This window comes from Panthera pardus, unplaced genomic scaffold (genome assembly GCF_024362965.1).
Source record: "Panthera pardus isolate Hobbes unplaced genomic scaffold, ASM2436296v1 HiC_scaffold_12, whole genome shotgun sequence".
Taxonomy (NCBI): Eukaryota; Metazoa; Chordata; class Mammalia; order Carnivora; family Felidae; genus Panthera; species Panthera pardus.
Genome location: NW_026526677.1, coordinates 68,614,506 through 68,636,175, shown reverse-complemented (window position 1 = coordinate 68,636,175; position 21,670 = coordinate 68,614,506). Strand labels below are relative to the sequence as shown.

The following is a 21,670-nucleotide window of genomic DNA, read 5'->3' as shown; positions in this document are numbered from 1 at the left end:
TCCCTTCTCCACCCACGTGCTCCTTAATGTTGGCTCTGGTTATAGCCTTCTTCCCTTTTGGCTGGTTGCCCCTCTCTGCCTGGTTCCTTTGGATTGATGCTTTTGGGCCTGGGTATTGGTTCTGCTCCTTGCCTTCCTTCCTACTTTCTCTCCCTAGATTCCTTCTTACCTCTACATCCCAAGCTATGGGCCAGCTCTACCTCAATCTGAGCCTAGCTCTAGTTTCTAGGTTGGAGCCTTAGACACCCACTGACCAACTGACAACTTGGATCTCAGGGATTGGGGCATAGCAGCAGCAATTTTCACATAGGGGTATTGCTCAGAACCAGGCAGGCCAACGAGGTTGGGGGTGCAGAATTTATCTAGTTTGGATCAGAACCACAATTGGGAAGAAGAGACTGGCAGGAGAAGGTGAAGGAGTCAGGGATTCAGGGTGGGCTCTCTGTGTGGCAGAGTAACTAAAGTGCAAAGCAAAGAGTTTAGGTAAGTTCCGGTCTTACAGAAAGGCAAGCATGTCCCTAAAAAAGGGTTAAAGACAAGCCTAATTTGGTGGACACATGGGTGCACACCAAACCCGGGCTATCTTAGTGCTAATTCCAGACTCTGTAACTGGGGGGGAGGGATGTGGGGGGGGGGCTCAAAAGGAAACCATTGATCTGGCAGTCTGATTAGGGCTGAGACTCACAGAGAATACAAGTTCAAAGAGCAGACTTTGAGAGGGACAGAAGAGGGTGTGAATCTCAACTCTGCTATTTACTAACTGTGACATTGGGCAAATCGCTTCACCTCCAGTCCCTGGTTTCCTTACTTGTAAAATGAGAATGGTAACACCTACCTCACATGGATGTGGTGAGTATTAAATGATGAATTTGGGGTGACAGTGAGACTTGTTCAAAAAGAAGACAAGTCTTTGGACAGGGCTCTCTCCATGAGGCCTAAGTGGGGAGGGGGCAATGGTCAGCAGCCCAGTGCCGGCATGCCTGGCTCTGGTGCCTATTGTGATCTAGCACAGTCATTCGGGTCTGGCAACTGGAAAACAATAACACTCAGTGGGTGTGCTCTCCCACCAGGTCTGGGGGAGTGGGTGGGTGTTGGTTCATTTGTCTCTGCCACGTGCTCATATGTATATAGTACTATTATATTTGCCATGGCTGTGCCAGGAGCTCATAGCCTCTGAGTACTAAGTCAGTATGTCTCCTTCCTTCTCAAACAGTGGTGACCAAAAATTGGAAATAAATAAATACATAAATAAATAAATGTATGATATATATATATATCATGATATATATATGTGTATATATATATATGTGTGTGTGTGTGTGTGTGTGTGTATATATATATATATATATATATATATATATATATATATATATATATAAAATCCCCTGATGCTGAGTCCATTCCAAATATCAGTTTGGACTTAACCTTTCATTCTTCTGCTCAGAGATCTTTCATTGCTCCTTATTTTTTAACTGCATCATTTGCTAAATTTTCTAAGGCTTTTATAATCTGATTTCAAGTTATTCCTTGGTTCCTAACACCTCCTGCTCTGTCCCACCCAGGCCTGTGCCTCTCAGTCAGTTTCTCCTTCCCTTTGGGTGTTTCACCTCTAGATGTTCCTGTTCTTCTTCCCCTCTTAAAAATCCTACTTTTTCTTCAACCTGGCTCAGGTATCACCCTACCCTTGAAGGCCTTTTGACTCTTGGAATGCTTATAGATCTCCATATCCCTGAACTCGTGTGATACTCAATAGTTTAGAATTTATCAAATTTCACAAAATCTATGAAGCCATCAACTGAAGATGCACCATTATTTTACGTACTGTTAGAAAAACACTTCTAATAAAACTGGCACCCACAGAATGTAAGACACATCCTTATTTCAGGAAGATTAAGCTGTAAAAAAGTTTGTCTTAGGATCAATGAAATACGGTAATTATTTGGTGCTACATATTATTCATAATTATGATGGACATTACCACTGTTTTATTTTTCTGATTCTTCCACTAGAATGTATACTTCATGAGGACAGATTTCATGCCTGGCTCATTTCACTGTTATATCCATAACCATCTAGCACACTATCTGGTCCTCAAGAAATGATTGAATAAATAGACTCCTAAAATGAATGGAAAGTTCCTCAAAGGTGGGGATTATGTATTACACACTTCTGTGTAGCTATTTTTAAAATTGACATGTAATATACATAAAGTGTACTAATCTTAAATGTAGAGACTAAAGTTTTTAAAATATATCTGTATATCTACACTATAATCCCTGAAATGAATATATAAAGCATTTTCCCATAGTCCTTTCCCCAGTGCTGAGGAAGTAGGAGATATATGTCAATATTTATCTATACTCATTGATTCATTAAATGGTCTCCAGCTACCCTTGTATATGGTTCAGTGTCAATTCACTCCTGTTTTCCCTGGTTCAATGGTTCTCAAATTCTAGCCTGCATCAGAATTACCTACAAGGCTTGTAGAAACAGATTACTGGGCTCCACCCCCAGATTTTCTGATTTAGAAGGTATATGGTAGAGTTTGAGAATATGCTTTTTGAATAAGGTAATGTTGATATGGCTCTAGAGGTGAGGAAGAGGGGGTCTTCCTAAGGGTATGAAATATCTCCCATTGTCTGACTATTAAATGTCTGGTTAGGGGTTCTTCACCTTTTCTTTGTAACAGGTGGCCTGGGCAGCATGGTGAAGACCCTGTACTCCTCAGAAAATATTTCTAAATTGAATAAAATAAAATACCTAGGACTCCAAAGAAAACTAATTATATTAAAATGGATTGTTCAAATTATTTTAAAAAATATTGTAAAAATTGTAATATTTACAGTATTTACAACAAGTCATCTGTATTGTGACATGAAACATTTGGGGTTTCCATTGGTGGTAAACTCACTCACCTACCGATAACACTACTGTGGTTGTTGCTTACATTTATAATTGAAAGAGATGATAAATTGCAGATAGAAGTTAGTGGAAATAAGGAGCCTAGGTTAAGAATCCTTGCCCTGGTGTAGTCTGAAATGAGATGCTCTACCTTTGGCACTGGGTGAAGTTCCAAAGATTTTAGGTCTGTGTCATTCAAGTCTGTTACTGATTAAATGCCTCCTATGTGGAGCTGTGATAGATGCTCAACATTCAGAAAGGGCTAAGATGCTTTCTCTTCCCTTATTCACAAGTATTCGATTTCGGTGATGGAAAATTGAAATATAAACTGGTAATTAATGTGGAGTATGATAGGGGCATCTGGGTGGCTCACTCAGTTAAGTGTCTGGCTCTTGATTTTGGTCATGATGTCATGGTTCATGAGTTCCAGCCCAGCATGGCACTCCATGCTGACAGTGCAGAGCCTGCTTTGGATTCATTCTCTTTCCTTCTTTCTCTGCCCCTCCCCTGTTCGCGCACTGTCTCTCTCAAAGTAAATAAATAAACTTAAAAAAAAAGTGGAGCGTGACATATTCAGAAAGGGAAGTATGCACAAAGCACATAAGTAAAGAATGGAATGATATATGCATGCATACGAGAAACAGGAGTAAGATCTCTGTTAGTTAGAACTCAGTTGGATGGAAGTGGTGGTGCTAGACTATCACACTGGTGGTCCTCAATGAAGCATGCTTCTAGGATCCTCAGGCTCCCCCATGTTGACTCTGGACTTAGCCACAAAACTTGCTTTGGGCAAAGGATGGTTAGCCAGCTTGATGCAAATATTTACACATTGGGGCTTGCCTCTTGTAATGGGGCTTCAGCTGCCATGTAAGAAGTTTGGGCTTAGATTACTGAATGAGGAGAGGCCATGTGGAGGGCAGCCCTGGAGAATGAACTGCCACCTTCGATGTTCCAGCCTCAGCTGAGCACTCAGCTGAATGCAGCAGCATAAGAAACCGTCATCAGTGAGTGAGTAGCAGCAGAACCACCCAACCCAGAGAATCATGAAAAATAAGAAATTGTTGTTTTAACCACTGTTTTAGAGTGGTTTGCTACATACCAATAGATAACGGAAATTGTTATTTTTATTTCTTTACAATTTTTTCTCTTCTGTTTGGTTTTTAAAGATGCAGAGGGCAGGGGAGCCTGGGTGGCTCAGTTGGTTAAGCATCCAACTTTGGCTCAGGTCATGATCTCACTGTCTGTGAGTTGGAGCCCCATGTCGGGCTCTGTGCTGACAGCTCGGAGCCTGGAGCCTGATTCAGATTCTCTGTCTCCCTCTCTCTCTGCTCCTCCCCCACTCATGTTCTCTCTCTGTCTCTCAAAACTAAAGAAATATTAAAAAAATAATAATAAAGAAGATGCAGATGGTAAAATGCCCTGTAAAATAAGCTAATGCAGAGATTCTTCTGCAAGTAAATAAGCACAATTTCCAGAGAAGCTTCTGTTTCATACATTCAGGTCTTTTAAGATCTATGGCTAGAAAACTGATATAATTATGACTCTAGTAAATTGAAATGCTGATCTGCAGGGAATGATTACTTTAAAAGTCATAAACTCCTAAAACCTGAAATTTTGGGCTGGAAGAGATCTTGCAATATATGCAGTCTAATCTCATAACTTTATTTTTTAAGATTATTTACCATTTTTTAGTAATCTCTGCACCCAATGTGGGACTTGAACTCATGACCCTGAGATCAAGAGTCACATGCTTTTCCGACTGAGCCAGCCAGGTGCCCCTTACCTCTTAATTTTAGAGGTAAGGACACCAAGTCCTGAGAGGTTAAAGCCACAGAGCATTTTGTTAGTTGGGTCCAGAAGAGAAGCCAAATATTCTGACTTCTACTACAATGTCTTTTAATAAATAAGAAATAACAATTTGTAGATTATCATTTCTATAATTTTATTTTTGCAATTGGCAAAGTGGATAGTTTTATCCTTTTTAATTTTGTAGATGAGTTAGATCTAAACAGACCTGCTCATTTCACATAACTCATAAAAGCAGGACTAGATCTTGGGTCTTATGTCCCCTGGGCCAGGGCTTTTTCATTATATCATGCTGCCTGAGATGTTCACTATTAAAAACCAGGAAATAAACTAATATCTTTTTGAAAGAGCATCAACAGCAGACATTATCTGGTTCATCTCTGAATTTCTCATAGCCGTATATCATGTACATAATGTGTCATTCAATAAATATTTGTAATATGAAATGAATACATGAATGAATAACTGAATAAACAAGGGATAGAACAAGATTGTGTTTTATTTTTACCAGACATTCCATTCTTGAAGTGTATAATTAATCAAGATTCGTCTGTACTTGAAAAGGAATAGGGGATAAAAATGCCAGGCAGTAGTAATGACAACATTTTGTAATTATTGTGCTTTGAAAGCAAAGTAATGAACAGAAAGGTAAGTTCTATCAATATGTGTCTCCTATTCTGTATGTAATAACTCAAAAGTAATATGCCCCTTCTTTCAAGGGGGAAAGTGAGGTAGAGAAAGTGACCCAGGCAACCTTGAACAGACTTATCCAGTAGAATAATGAGAGCTACATATTTAATTTAAAATTTTCTAGTAGCTGCACTGAAAAAAGTAAAAAGAAACAGATGAAACTAATTAAAACATTTTTAAAATTAAAAAAAAATTTTTTTAATGTTTATTTATTTTTGAGAAAGAGAGAGAGACAGAGCATGAGCGGAGGAGGGGCAGAGAGAGAGAGAGAATCAGAATCCAAAGCAGGCTCCAGGCTCTGAGCTGTCAGTACAGAGTCCGACACAGGGCTCAAACTCACAGACTGTGAGATCATGACCTGGGCTGAAGTCGGTTGCTCAACTGACTGAACCACCCAGGCTCCCCTAATTAAAACATTTTTAAAAAATGTTTATTTATTTTTGAGACAAAGAGAGTGTGAGCTGTGGAGGGGCCAAGAGGGAGGGAGACAGAGAATCTGAAGCAGGCTCTGAGCTGTCAGCACAAAGCCCAACGTAAGGCCTGAACCCTGGAAGGAGATCATGACCTGAGCCAAAGTTGGATAATCAACCTCCCAGGTACCCCTAGATAAAACTAATTTTGATAATATACTGTACTTAATTCAGTATGTCCAAAATATTATCTTTCAACATGTAATCAATACAAAAATTGTTGATGAGATATTTTACTTTTTTTTTTTAAGTGGGTGTTTTATACTCAGAGTACATCTCAATCCAGACTAGCCACATTTCTCTTAAGCATTTTTTTCAGTACTTTTTTTTTTTTTTTTTTTTTTTGAGAAAACGAGACAGCGTGCATGCATGTGCCGGGGAAGGGCATAGGGAGAGGGAGAGAGAGAATCTTAAGCAGGCTCCATGCCTAGTGCAGAGCCCGATGTGGGGCTCAATCTCATGACGGTGAGATTGTGACCTGGGCCCAAACCAAGAGTCAGATGCTTAACTGACTGAGCTACCCGGGCAGGCGCCCCTAGACTAGCCACATTTCTAGTGTTCAATAGCCACATATGGCTAGTGGCTACCATTTTGGACAGCATAGGTCTAGTCACATAGGACACAATGATTCTGTAGAGAGAAGGCAACAGTAATTACAGCACAGAGGAAGTAGAATTTGAAGGAATACTTGAGGAAATTTTCCTGCTTTAGTCCAACTGCATAACCCAAATCACTGCAACTTGAAGGGAGATTCTACTACCTCCTGGGAAGTCAGCTCCAGAGTTTTGTCAGCCCTTTGGGAAGATGTTTGGTTGTGTGGCCCTGGGCAAGTAACCTAACCTTCATGTAACTCAGTTTCTCATCTGTTACCCATAGCTGCTCTCACAATTACATGAAATAATAGGAAAAAGCATGTAGTCAATACTGGCAGGTAAGAGGCACTTGGTTAATAGGAGCTCTAGTACTCTACTAGGATTTACCTTATCACCCCCTATCTCAACCCCATTTTGGATTTTTTAAAAAACTTTTTAAATGTTTGTTTATTTTTGAGAAAGAGACAGAGTGTGAGCAGGGAATGGGCAGAGGTAGAGCAAGACACAGAATCTGAAGCAGGCTCCAGGCTCTGAGCTGTCAGCACAGAGCCCGACGTGGGGCCCGAACCCACAAACCGTGAGATCATGACCTGAGCAGAAGTCAGACACTTAACCGACTGAGCCACCCAGGCGCCCCAACCCATTTTGGATTTTTTTACAAAAGGTTGGTATGACTCCCTACATATCAGTATCTTTTCTGCCACAGCAAAGGTGTGAAGGTGAAGTAAATTTCAAAAAGACAAGGTGAAACAAAAAAGGTCATGAATTACGTTATAAGTAGCCTTCTACTACAGGGAATCTCATATTAATAAAACTAGGTGGTCTTCTACTCTTTTAAAATTTTTTTTAACATTTATTTATTTTTGAGAGACAGAGACAGAGCATGGGTGGGGGAGGGGCAGAGAGAGAGGGAGACCCTGAATCTGAAGCAGGCTCCAGGCTCTGAGCTATCAGCACAGAGCCCAGTGCGGGGCCCGAACTCATGACCTGTGAGATCATGACCCAAGCTGAAGTCGGACGCTTAGCCGTCTGAGCCACCCAGGTGCCCCTCTTCTAGTGTTTTATTGTTATAAAATATTCATAACATAAAATTTGCTTAATTTTTAAAATAAATATTTATGCATTTCTAAATATGCAGTTCTGTGTCATTAAGTAGCTGTTCTGCAGCCATCACCATCATCCATCTCCAGGACTTTTTCAACATCCCACAGTGAAACTCTGTACCCAGTAACTACCCACTAACTCCAGCACCCCCTCCCCCAGTTCCTGCTAAACACTCTTCTGTCTCTTTGTATTGGACCATTCTAGGAATCTCATATAAACAGAGGTCTTATGTTTTTTTGAAGTAACATTTGTTCTTTCTTTAAACATTAAAATAAGAAAATTTGTCCTAAAATACTGACTGAGTAAACCTAGAGGTCTTTTTTAAAAGAATATTAGTGTTGACGGGCGCCTGGGTGGCTCAGTAGGTTGAGTATCCGACTTTGGCTCAGGTCATGATCTTATGGTTCGTGGGTTCGAACCCTGCGTCGGACTCTGGGCTGACAGCTCAGAGCCTGGAGCCTGCTTCGGATTCTGTGTCTCCATCTCTCTCTGCCCCTCCTCCACTCATGCTCTGTCTCTCTTTGCCTTTCAAAAATAAAGAAATGTAATAAAAAAATTAAAAAAAAAAGAATATTAGTGTTGGAATGCATGTTGATAGACACGGATGAAAGCCACTGAAGAAATAAATTATAATTATTACATATCTGAGGGAGATGGTCACTACAAAGTTTCTTCTTTATAAAAGGAAGTCTGTGCGAGAGTATATACACATGAATATAAATTAAGACATGTCTGCGTGAGATTACTGCCCATAAAGGTCATAAATAATGATGCCCAATTTTCATGAATATCAGAACTCTCGCTGGTATAGTAGATCCTTGACTTTGTCACTAGTTTGCCATTTGGCCTGGGTTTAGGGCCTGGTCTTCTCAAGCCCTTCCTATCTTCATCTGTAAAATGCAGATACTAATAATAGCTGCCCTTCCTACATCATAGGGTTGATGTGAAGATCAAACAAGATAATTAAAGTGGAAGAGCTTTGAAAAATACAAAGCCCAGTAGAAAGGCAAGGCATTATTAAAGACTGTGGAGAGATTGCTAATACGATTTGATTCAAGGCCAGAGTTTTGTACTTCCAAAAGTTAAAAAGATATTCAGTTTTTGCAAATTATTTAGAAAACCAAATTCCTACTTTGGTGACCCAGCACCATGACTCAATTGTGTTCTAAATGCTGTACATTTGATACCTACTGCTATACATCATCTAACCACATTACCATACTAGATGTAATTGTACAGCATTTCAGCAATATCTTCAATTTTTGGTGGGTAAGAAGTTATAAATCCACATAGCTTAAAGGCAAAGTCATGTCTGCACAGGAAGTTTTGTTTTTGTTTTTTTTTTAACTTTTCCATGGTGGCAACAGTGCTGCTCTCTGTAATGTATCTACTCTGTGAGACCTGCCTGCAATGCGATTTAATAAGCATTTATTGAGTACCTATAGTGTGCAAGGCATTTGAAGTAGAGATGGTGTGAGAGGAATGATGGAGGTAGTGAGAAAAAATGCAAAGAGAAAAGGGGTGTCCCTTGACTGGGTAGGCTTTAAAACAGGTGTGGAGTTGCAAGTCCTGTGACAACTAACTATAAAGACAATGAAATCAATGCCAAGAAAAGGCTTGAGGAATATGCCATGGGCCTTCCAGAGGTCCAAAGGATTAATTCATTCAACCTAAGAAGGAAGAATCTTGGGACATTTGTCCCAGGCCCTAATGCATGAGAAGGATTCCTTGGTTCTGAGATAGATGGGACATATTTCAAGCATAAAGGATTCACACCCACTATCCCACAAATAAATATTCACTTACTAACTAGCTGGTAAAACTAAACAACTTGGCCATGTGTCTGTGACCCATGGGTGGTGTTAGAGGCTACATCCCAGATTCTCATTTGAAAGCACCAGCTTTATGGCATTCCACCATTCCGGGAGGACAGCTCAGAGACCATACACACCCTGGCAAACAACACTCCATTTCATTGCAGCTCCATAGAGTTGCAAAAATTGACCAGAAGGGGGTTCCAGATTTCAACAACCCATTCCCAACTAGAAAACTCTTCCAGGCCAGGGTTCCACCTGTAGGTTTCTAAGCTGACGTCTACTCCTGTTCCAGTTTTCACAGATCCAGAATCAACTTTTCCACTTAGATTTTTTTTTCCTGGGATTACATTTTCCCCTTCCAGTGCATTACTATTAGATGACTTTTCCCTTTCCCAAATGTATAAGACCTTTCTTCTTACTACAGTTTTTGAAATCTTACCTTGGGCCACGCAATGTGCTATGTATTTTGCAGCATCTCCCTTACATGGGACAGGTAATATGACCACAGTTGACCCTTGAACAACTCAGGGATTAGAGGTACCTATCCTCACCACCCCTCCTTCACACAGTCAAAAATCTATAACTTTTGATTCCCCTCAAACTGAACTAATAGCCTACTCAGAGCCTTACCAATAACATAAATGGTCAATTAACACACATTTTGTATATGTAGTATATACTGTATTCGTACAGTAAAGTAAGCCAAAAAAAAAAGAAAATATTGAGAAAATTGTAAGGAAGAGAAAATACATTTACAGTACTGTATTGTATTTATATTTAAAAAATTCACATATAAGTGAACCCATGCAGTTCAAACCCATATTATGAAAGGGTCAACTGTATTTCTCTTGTAGAACAGGAACAGAGACCTAAAGAAGTTAAGTGACTTGTCCAAAGTCAACTGGATAGTTCAACAGCCAGTTGTAGAGTCCAGTGGTAGAGCTGGGACACACACCAGTCTGTACTCCAACCCTGCATTATCCCTATACCCTTGTTTTTCCCCTTAATATCAACAGAGAATATTTGTGAAATTTGTCACTTACATGAAAACTATTTTGAAGAATGGCAAAATCTTATAGGTTATGAGGAACAAGCCTCTGCTGACTTGATATAATCATGTTAACTAAGATTTATTCAATACTTCCTCTGTGCAAGCCACTATGCTTATACACACGCATTTTCTCATTATAAGCTTCAAGTAGCCTTAGTGAGGAGCATTATTATCATCTCTTCTACAAATGAGCAAAGTGAGGCACAGAAAGGTTATGTAACTGGCTGAAGGTCCTGTTAGAAAGTGGTGGGGTCAGTATTTGAACTTTGGCCACTTAACATCAGGGCTCTAGCTTTTAACCTCAGAGAATCCTTAGACCTTTCCTAGCAGATGTTGCTATTTTTTTCCTCTGGGAGGAGTGACACCGGGAATAGTGAGCATTGAGTTCCTTCAAAGCTTTGTACCAAGCATGCAGGGCACTCACAGGTGAGGAAGATCCAGTGCCTGCCTTCCAGGTTGAAGAGGGACAGGAAGGGGATTATGAAGGCACACACAAACACTGGAAGCAAGACACCAGACAAATGAGATCAGACCCTCCGCTGCTTAAAATCATTCACCAGCAGCCCTCACCAACAGGACACAGTCTGCTTCCCTCAGCAAGGCAGGCCTGGCTGCTCTTCCCGCCTCTACCTCTTTAGTTTCATCTCTGTCTCACTGTCAACATACCCTGTGCAACAAAATGACAGGCATCTATCTGCATGTCTGCCTGCTTCTCTGCAGCCACTGTTCTCTTCCCCTTCTGTCTGACCTAAGTTATAGCCCTCCTTCAAGACTTGGTCACATCTGTATTTAAACTTGTATTGCCCTCTTCTCCCAGTGTTCGTGACTCTGTAACACTTTGCACATCTATTCTAGCTGTTATGACACTAAACTGAAATTATTTGCATGTTTGTCTCTTCAAGGGCAAGAGGAGTGGTTTTTCCTCTTTTGCATCCCCTAGTGCCCACCCACCATACGGACACATGAGACTCAACGCTTGGGTGAAAGCCAGAATACACAAATTAACACAGCACAAGGATTCCTGGGCCAGGTTAGCAGCCCAGCACCCAGCACTGAATGAGGTCCGTGGGGATCAGCATTTGCAAGTTGGAGAGAACGTTTTTGAAAGAACCAAAGGCAGACCTGGGCCACCCTCAGTTGGATGGACAGCACAAATGGGGGAGATGAGGAGAATGGAGAAGGCCTTAAGGTTTACCTCTTTCAGAAGTTTGCCTGGGCTCTCCCCATCATTGGTAACCTTTTTTTAATTGGCCGTGATACCCTGCCTTCCAGCACCATCCAGGGCGCTGGGGGCGGGGGGAGCTCAGTCTGTACACATCACGCTCACAACTTATCCAGGTATTATTGGATACTTTTCAAGCATCACTTCACTTAATCCTCTCAACTGCCTGTGAGGTATTTTTATCTAATTTACACGTTAGAAAACTGACATCCGGAGCGGTTAAAGCATCTTGATCCCGTCCGCTTTCCCGGCGCGGTGGCTAACTCCTCTCTCTGAGTGGACTGGTTCCTTGAGCGCCACGTTCTCCGGCTCCAGGGACACCTAACGCACAGTGGTCACAAAATAATTGCACTCCTTATTTGCACAGTGAAGAAGTTGCTTCGGGGCAAGGTGCTTTGGCGGAGGTCTGGGCGGGAGGGCCAAGGGGAAGAGAAAAACCGGGAGGGGCGGAGGGAAGTGGGAGAAGGGCAGGGGAGCAGGCGGGTGAGGCGTGCCGGGGGCGGGGCGGGGAGCGGGCGGAACGCCATTGGTCGGCGCTCCCGGGAGCCGCCCCTGCGCGCCCGCCTGCCGCCCGCAGGGGGGAGCTTGCACCGGCCTCCTTGCGCTGACAGCCGCGGGGCGACACCTGGACTGCCCCGCGAGAGTGCGGGGGTAGAGCTGCAGGCGCGCCTTCGCGGGAGAGGAGGCTCCGAGCTCCGGGTCCCGAGGAAGGTAACGCGCAGCACCCGGGGATTCAGGGGTTGCACGTCTGTGGACTCGAGGACGCGGGAGGCGGCGAGACGCTCTCCCTGCCCCGCGGCGACCAGAGCAGCGGGGTTTTTTTCTCTGCCCACTCGGGGTGTTATCTCGGGCAACTTTCGTTCCTTCTCTGGGTCTCTCTTTCCTCCTCTTAAATGAGGGAGTTGTTGGTGTTGACTGATGCTTTGTAGTCTTCGGAGTTCGAAAGCGTGAGCCGCGTTTTGGCGAGCGGCAAGCTCCCTTCAAATCCGCACCTACTTAAGAGCCAGCTCCGCTGCCCAGGGGGCCGAGTCTTCAGGAAGCCGACGTGCCGGGTAGGCGGGGGTTCTGCTGGGCTGTCGCGTTTCCTGAGGCTTTTGAGGACCGACCCTGGGCTTCGTTCGGGCTGGCTGTTAGCGGGATCTGGTTGCAGAGTAACTGCCTCCAGATTGCTCAGGTGAAGTAAGGGCGATAGGACCTATCTACAGGTGGGGTGTTGGGAAGGAGGGTTTGGGAGCCGATGAGGTTTACTTGCAAAACAAGCAGTTTGTTTTGGAATTATCTCCCTACGCCCAGACCTTGTCCCGTCTTGAGTTACAAATCACAGGAATGGGATTTATCATCTTTCAGAGAGGAAAACCACTGCTTCAGCGACTAGGACATAGGGCTCCATCAGCTTGTACGAAGTGGGCCTCTCTCTCTGCACCCATCCTGCCTCCTCTTCCCTTTCCTCCTTCCTGCTTTTATAAATCCCCTTTGACTTTTCATTTAGTGCTGGTTTGTGACCAGCAGCCTCCAGAGCTTTGGGCGCTGGGTAGGGATGGAAGTCTGGATAAGGACAGACTATGGATCCGCTGGCAGCCTCCTGACCCATAGAGCCTGGTAGGGACGTGCAGAGGAAGCCCAGTGGGCTTCAGACAGACAAACAGACAGACAGACACTGGAAGGTGGGATGGATTCAAACTGCTGTCCAGCTTCCTGGCCTCTTCTTGGCAGCCATTCCCAGTGAGGGAATAGGGGATCTAGTTGGTTGGGCAGCCAGTTGGTTACGGCAGCCAAACAGAGGGATGGTTGAAAGGAGTTGAGGATTTTGATGTGTTTCTGTGGAAAGTCTCCAGGTGCTCTTTCCCCTCCCTATAGTTGTTTTGTTCCTTAGTGTGGTGCCTAGGTGAAGTCAGATGCCAGGACCTGTCAAGAATGGTGAGGAAGGAAGGAGGCATGGCAGTGGCATTATCGACTGTCTTTATTCGGCACTTAGGGGCCACTCTTCTTTGTGTATAATGTGTCTTTGGTTCTCACAAAGCCACATGAGGGATCCTGTACTGTCAGTTAACCCATTTTACCAATGAGACACTGAGGGTTAGAAAGATCACTTCCTTTAGTCGCATAGCTAGTAAACAAAATAATTGGAATGCAAATCTAGTTTCTCTGATTCTAAAACCTATGTTCTTTCTACCTTTTTTGGTAGAAAAACTTGCCCTTGCAAGTTGGCCTAGTAACAGCAAAAATGGTATTACTGAGTTCTCACATGTGCCAGACACTGTTCAAAGCATTTTAGAAGAGTTATAGGGGTGCCTGGGTGGCTCAGTCAGTTAAGCAGCTGACTTCAGCTCAGGTCATTATCTCACAGGTTTGTGGATTCCAGGTTGTGGGCTCTCCGCTGACAGCTCAGAGTTGGAGCCTGCTTCAGATTCTGTGTCTCCCTGTCTCTTTGCCCCTCCCCTGCTCACACTCTGTCTCTCAAAAAATGAATAAATGTTAAAAAAAAAAAAAGAGTTATGCCACTTATGGTGCAGTTTTGGTCATTCTGCTGGGAATAAGTGACTGCCTTAGCCTTTCTCAAAGCAGCAGTGCTGTTCCAGAATGCCTGCCTGATCCCACCCAGCTGCTAGTGAGTGAATGGGGCAGGGACCCTGTTTGCTTTATCCTAGAGGTGGTTTGAGGTCTAATGAAAGATTGATTGTCCACGTCTGATCCGTTAGACCTGACCGTTGGCTTGTGAATGATCCCACTGTCCCCTAAGAGGCCTTTCTCAGGTTTTGCTCAATAAACATTTGTGGAATGAATGAATTAGTACCTTGTGCAGAGTGGTCTGCTGTCCTGCAGAAGTGGGGCAGCCTAGGGCTCACCATGCTCAGAACCCAGGATGCCAGGCCAGGCAGTTCTCTCCTCTGGGCTGTGCCCCTGTGGGCTTCTAGATTTGCCTGGTAATATGTTTTCTGCCACCTGCTTTATTTGAAATTTTAAAGGTTATAGATGAGGGAAAACTTGATGTTTTTTTTTTTAACAGGAGAAATCACTTAGTCTGTCTTAAAAAGGGAGGGAAATAAGATGGTGCTATTTGCCATAGGGCTTCCCAAACTTCTTCATAGGAGAATCTCCAATAACGAACTGGCAAGTGCTCCTAGGGGTTGGGGTACGGTTCAGATTGACCCCAACAAGCTTGAAAATTGTCTTATGAAATTATGCGATTTTTAAATTTGATTTCATATGTTGAATTTGGTTTCAATATATAAAACAAATTTTTTCCTCAAAATATTTGTGTAAAATTGGTGTCTTGGTACATTATTTTATATTCTTGGGTGCTGAGAGTACCCAAATGGAGAAGTACCCAAATGGCAAGCATTCTGGTGTGGCAGCATAGGGTACCATTTGCATTTTTCATGCACTTGGTTTACAGTAATAGAGCTTCCCAACTCCTTGTGGAGATAGCCCCTTTCCTATTTATCAGAATGAAGAACATGTTTTAAAAATAAAAACAATCTTTATTGTTTGACCCCCCCACCAGCTTTATTAAGATATAATTGACATATAACATTGTATAAGTCCATGATGATTTCATATGTGTATACATTGCTACTATATTTTTGTAGTGAGAACATTTGAGATTTATTCTCTTAGCAACTTTCAAGTATATAATACTATAGTCACCATATTGTATATTAGATTCTCAAAACTTCTTCATCTTAGAATTGGAAGTTTGTACCCTTTGACCAACCTCTCCCCATTTCTCCCTCTCCCAAGTCTCTGACAACCACCATTCTATTCCCTGTTCTGTGAGTTCAGCTCTTTATCGATTATATGTAGAAGGAAGATCCTTATTGTTTGTTTTCCTATTACCAAAGGTAATATATATATATATATTCATTGTAGAAAAAGAAAAACTACAGATTAGCATTAATAGTAATAATACCTTTATACTCAGAAATAACTAATGCAAAACTTGGGTTTTATAGCCTTCCAAATCTTCTTCTCTGTGTCTATATGAGCACATTAGAAATAAAAATAAAAAAAAGAACAAATGAAGGGGTGCCTGGCTGGCTCAGTTGGAAGAGCATGTGACTCTTGATCTTAGGATCATGAGTTCGAGCCCCATGTTGGGTGTAGAGATTACTACCAAAAATAAACTTAAAAAGAGAGGATAAAAAAAGCGTAGTAAGCTGAAAACAAAAAATGAACAAATGTATTAATATAACCCTTACTTTTGACTCAATCATTCTTAGAGCTAGGAGTCATCTCAGATTGTTTTTGAAAGGATACAGAGAATTAATTTTGAATAATTAAAATCATTGTAAAGGTTAATCCTGTTTGTGAAGTTCACCTTCCCATAATTCCCCGGTGTCAGACAGTTCCCAGCAGAGGGAAGTGCCTACCTTTGGGGCTACTGCTGCAGTCACAGGGTCCAGCTGTGCTTCTTGTGAAATGACTCACGTGTCTTAAATGTGACAGAAAAGGTAGCTCCTCAGTGTTGTTGAAGTGAAAATGTGAGCAGAGAATTCTGAAGCTAAACTGCACACGGAGGAGCCTCAGATAAGATCATTGCTCCAGAATTTCATTTTTAAAATATTATTTATTTTTGAGAGAGAGAGAGCACGCAGGGGAGGAGCAGAGAGAGAGGGAGACCGAGAATCCCAAGTAGGCTTCTCGCTGCCACTGCAGAGCCCAATGTGGGGCTCAAACTGTGAAGAGTCAGACACTGAAATGATGGAGCCACCCAGGTGCCCCTCCAGCATTGAATTTTATTACCTGTGTGACTTTGGGCAAGACAGGTAGCTTCTCTGAACTGGTTTTCCCTTCCTTAGATTGGGGATAATGACACCTACTGTACCTTTGCCTACCAGAGTCACTAATGAGGACCAGGTGTCAGGTATTGTTACTTAAATTTGCATGCAGGTGTTTATGCTATTTTTAAAAGGAGGTTTAAATGTAGAAGGATCAAAAGAATTGTCAGTCTTTATAAAAAGCTGGAATCTAACTCTTGGGCTTAACATTAGCAGGACTTAATTACAAAACAAATGCTCTTTTGGATCCCCACTCTAAGTTTTCTTCAAAGAATAGAAGATTCCTTGATGGCTAACATCTCATTACTTTTCATCACAATTCTGAACTGAAGGAAAGGGCAGAAAATAGTCCCATTTCACAGAATAAAAGTGGGCTTGCCATTCAAGAGAGCTGTTCATTGGCAGAGAGAGTCAGAGAGTTCCAGGGCCATCTGTAGCTGCCTTAAGAGGGCAGAGGTGTACAAGGGAGAAGCAGAGAGAGTAACTGGAAAGGCAGTGTTTGGGGTGAGGGGGGGCGGTGCATGGCTGAATGCTAGAAGCCACTGCCTCAAGGGCTGCTCACAGGCATGCACTCAACTCAGTTCTGAAGAGAGGAATGAGCCCTGCATTGGGATTGGGAGGCAGGTGTCTTGGCTTCTATTCCTGCCCCAAAGACAAGCTGTGTAATCTTAGTCATATCCTCTTCTTGAGCTTTTTGTTTTGTTTTGTTTTGTTTTGTTTTGTTTTGTTTTGTTTTTTGTTTTGTTTTGTTTGTTTGTTTTTTTTTAATGAAGTGAGGGAATAGGACCAGATGAGGTACCTTCAAGTCTTTAAAAATCTATGATTCTGGCCGTTTTTTCATCTATGTCTGCCCAAATGGAACTTTGGTAGAGAATTACCACACAGATAAATCAGGTGTGGGAGAATGTTCCAGTTTTCGGTGCCCCTCATGATTTCCTATGGGTTTCCCAGCTGGATACCTTTATGCACAACACATGATCCGTACATCATTGAAAGAAGAATTATTTTTGCTTGTCTATGTGTTACTCTTAACTAGAACCTTTTTAGATTGTTGGGAGGGAGAACTACTTTTGGTAACTTTTGGGAAGGTTGGTTGATAGAAGTATAGTAAAAGTAGGTTACTTATGGTAATAGGGATATGTGTGTCACTATGTACTGGCTTTTGAAATTACTAAATACAGTATTTTTCCTTAGTGCCCATTGGGAACTTTGCCTGTGCTATAGCTTTTGCAGAATATGGGAGAAGCACTCTTGAGTGGCTCGAACTCTAGAAGAGGGAGAGGCAGGGAGGAAGGAAAGGGGAGAAGGAAGGTGGGAGAGATAAGGAGGGAGAGGGAGAGGGACAGGAGAGAGCAGAGAGTACCAGTTGTGGTTAGAATACAATGGAGATTAAAAGACCAATTTGGGAAAAGACAAGTCCCCAAGGACTTGGACTTTTGGTTTAATTTTGCATCTACATTGCCCAACCCCCGACGGGAACTCAGTAAAGTATTTTTAATGAATTAATAAATGAAAAAATGAAGAATGAATGATTCTGTTGAAAGGAAATTTTTGCTGAAATGTAGTACAGTGACCTTCAGGTGGTTGCAGTGACGTGTTTATATATGTGAAATGTGTACTTACAACCTATGGAAACACTTTCCTGTGCATTATCCTGCATAATGATGATAGACATTTTTTTAAAAAGGCCAAAATGAAAACATTGCCTAATGCCATACTTTCTAGACTCTTCATAGGTACTGATAAAAAAAGGATTTGGTTGATTATTTCTAGATAAGTCTTTCTGTAAAAGCACCAAGAAATATTTGAGGAGTGGGGGTATAAGACCTGTAAATAGTCCACAAATTTGCATTCCAAGTCAGAGGGAGAAAGACAGGCATTGCTCAACTTCTGGGTGAATAAACATTTTTTTTCCTCCTTGCAGAAGCACTGTTTCACCATAAGTCTTGACGGAACTGGTGCCATCAGCTTCTGATTAGACAGATGTGTTTTGTGCCACCATTACTCACGGCCACAGGCGCCTGGGCTCTCCTGCCACTTGCTGAGTCAGCTGATTAAAACATTGGTCTGTGAGGCTGAAGGCAAGGGCTGGATCCCAGGCCAAGCCAAGTGCCTCAACCACTCCCGCCCCTTCTGCCAGCAATCTACATTGGGAGGAAGACTGAATTATGGCATGTTAGATTCATTAGGGAATATTCTTTACCATTGCTTGTTTTAGATTAGTCATTGAGTTTTAGAAGTAAGGGGTCTGGGTTTTCAGTTTAATTCTTTCATTCTTTTTAAAGTGGATTCTAGTGTTGTTTCAGGTTTACCATCTTGGGGCATGTTCATGGTATGCATTCTGAGACTTTTGGTACCCCAAGTCAACTATCAGCATGGCATATCATGTCTTCAGTGTGTCTAAAATGGGGATGATCATACCTGCCTCACAAGTTGCTCAGAGGATTAAATTAGGTCACATATTTAATAAAAAACAGCAAAAGCAGATTGAGATGCTGTTGCTGGCTGGTTAGCCAAAGACTCATCAGCCAAGGACTCACCACCTCATACCTATCTGGTGCCATTTTTCATTTAACTACAGTTTCTATGTGACATGTATTTAAGATGCCTTATGAATTGTTGAAGCCATATGCATTCAGGCTGCAAATGCTATGGATCTCCTGCATTGATAATGCCTGAGGAAAGCAATTGGTTAGGTGGGCTTCATCTTCGTTAGTTATTTCAAAAGTATTTGATCTGATCTGGTATGTTCTTTGTTGCTAATATAACATATTTGATTATATCTGGTTGCTTTTTTAAAACCCTATGAGGCAAGTGAATGGTGATGATATCTGACCTTTATTGAGCAGTTACCATGTACCAGGCACTGTTCTAAACACTGTACCTACATCCATTTATTTAATCCTCACAGTAGTCTATTTTGAGTACTATTATTTTTCCCATTTGATGATGATGAAATTAAGACACACAAGTTAAATAAGTTACCCAGATAACATAGCTGATGAAAGAAGGGACAGGGATTTGAACCCAGGCAGTCTGACTCTAGAGCCCATGCTTTGGATCATCAGAGGATGGTCTTTCCAATCAAAACTAACCCTTTTATTTGTCTGTAAAGTACAAGAAAGTCACATTCACACACTAAGCATGTTCCACTCTATTATTCATGGAAGCAAGACGCTAGAAACAGTTCTAGATACAGAATGAGGATGCATAGCTTGGCAATTTTTTTTTCTTTTTTTGAGGGAGAGAGCCCAAGTGGTGGAGAGGGGCAGAGAGAGAGAGAGAATATTAGAATCTCAAGCAGGTTCCACACTCAGCAGGGAGACCTATGCAGAGCTTGATACCACAACCCTGGGATCATGACCTGATCCGAAATCAAGAGTCAGAAGCTCAATTGACTGAGCCACCCAGGTGCCCCGCTTGACAAACCTTCTGACCAAACAAGATAATACTTGAAAATGAACTTGTTGCATGATATTCAGGAAATTTTATTGCCTAGAAATAGCAATAATTAAGTTTAAGTATTACAGGAAATATGTGGGGGTGAGACTTAAAAAATGAGGAGTCAGCAACTTAATGCCTCATTTCAGTATCAAGACAGTACTGTAATATAGTAACTGAAGTGTTGTGTCTTAGGAAGTAAAGTTGTAGCTCTGGTTACATTAGGTAAGTCACATCATTTATCATCTTTTGCTTAGAATGCCAAATTCTATCTTTCTTTTCCATTCCTTTTAGGGATGTTATGAATAATAACAAGAATATGGTGATAAAAAAGAATGCCTACTATCTATTGAGTACATACTATGTGTCAGTCCCTTGCTAGGTCATTGCTCCTCTAGTTGGAAGGACAACTCTGAACTAGATGATAATTACCCATTTTACTGATGAGGAAATGGAAGCACAAAGAAGTTAAGTACATTGCCCAAGGTCAACAACAGTGAATGGCAAAACAAACATTCGAACTCAGGTTGCTTACCTTGACTTAAAAGCCTGTGCTCTGTCCCCTAGCCAGTACTGATTCTTTCTGGGGCTTCTCTAGAAGAATCATAGTATATCCACATTTACTGAATCCTTTGTTGAAACATATTTCTTGGCTTGAGGCTCATAACAGATTATTATATTTGAAACTGGGATTGTTCTAGAAAACCTGGAACATTTATGTTACCATAGAAATAGTAATGATGGTATGTGGATCTTGAGAAACTTAACAGAAGACCATAGGGGATGGGAAGGGGAAAAAAAAGTTACAGAGAGGGAGGGAGGCAAACCATAAGAGACCCTTAAATACAGAGAACAAACTGAGGGTTGATGGGAGGTGAGGGAGAGGGGAAAATGGGTGATGGGTATTGAGGAGGGCACTTGTTGGGATGAGCACTGGGTGTTGTATGGAAGATAATTTGACAATAAATTATACTAAAAAAAAAAGAAATGGTAATTATGGACTTGATATAAGCCTTATAGGAGAAAAATCTGGTTTTCCCAGCACACCACAGCCTAAGGAGTCAGGTACTTACTTGGTATCTAAGAAGCAGGATGACCTGGAATCAGAGTAGCTGAAATATGATCTAGAGAGCTGGCAAGTAATTGTTTCCTTATGCTGAATTTCTGGAAGACCCCAATACTTTTTATTTTGTGGTGTCACTTGAGAAATTAGAAAGAATATATGAAGAATTTGAGTAGAACAAAGTTGGTCTTCATATTGTACATGTTGTAGAGGTTTATTAAAGAATTCTTTGTACCAGTTACCCTACTCACACCACTTAAATATGACACGTTTTTACTCTGATGGCATACACACTCAAGCGTTTTTGAAATAACATCATACCACCTTTATGCAAATACAGTCACTGTGTTCTTGCTAGAATCCTGGGGATACTTTGCTATCTGATGGTTAGTAACAGATGGTTGTGAGGTGCAGTCATAGGTGGAAAGTCACAAGTCAGAATTTTGTGAAGCACAGCGGCTGGCAAGGTGATAAGGGGGGGCTATAGTAAGGAAGGTGTTTCTGGATTGTGTCCATGGACAGGTGTGGGTCTGGAAGCCCATGTTCCCTGTAGAGGAATAAACTTGGCTTTGGAGTCTGACAATATTGAGTTTATACCTTGGATCCATTTATTAATTGTGTAATTGAACAAGTAACCTCTGGATCTCAACTTTCTTTTCTGGAAAAAATTGCATTCATCTTCCATCTCGCACAAAGTGGCTCTAAGGAATAAATAACATAATGAATATATTAAA

At 41.8% G+C, this 21,670-nt stretch overlaps 1 protein-coding gene across 10 annotated transcripts in view; it reads left to right on the top strand.

Moving 5' to 3' along the window:
• The first annotated feature begins 12,232 nt into the window (after positions 1 to 12,232).
• Positions 12,233 to 21,670, top strand: part of SYTL2 (synaptotagmin like 2) — a 115,627-nt gene continuing 106,189 nt past the window's right edge. For 7 of the 10 annotated variants that reach the window (XM_053900151.1, XM_053900150.1, XM_019449990.2 and 4 more), the window contains exon 1: positions 12,236 to 12,365. The gene's annotated coding sequence lies outside the window, so the exon portion shown is untranslated. Of the gene's footprint in view, positions 12,366 to 21,670 lie in introns of all 10 variants that reach the window. The other 3 variants (XM_053900146.1, XM_019449983.2, XM_053900147.1) reach the window with 2 other exon arrangements.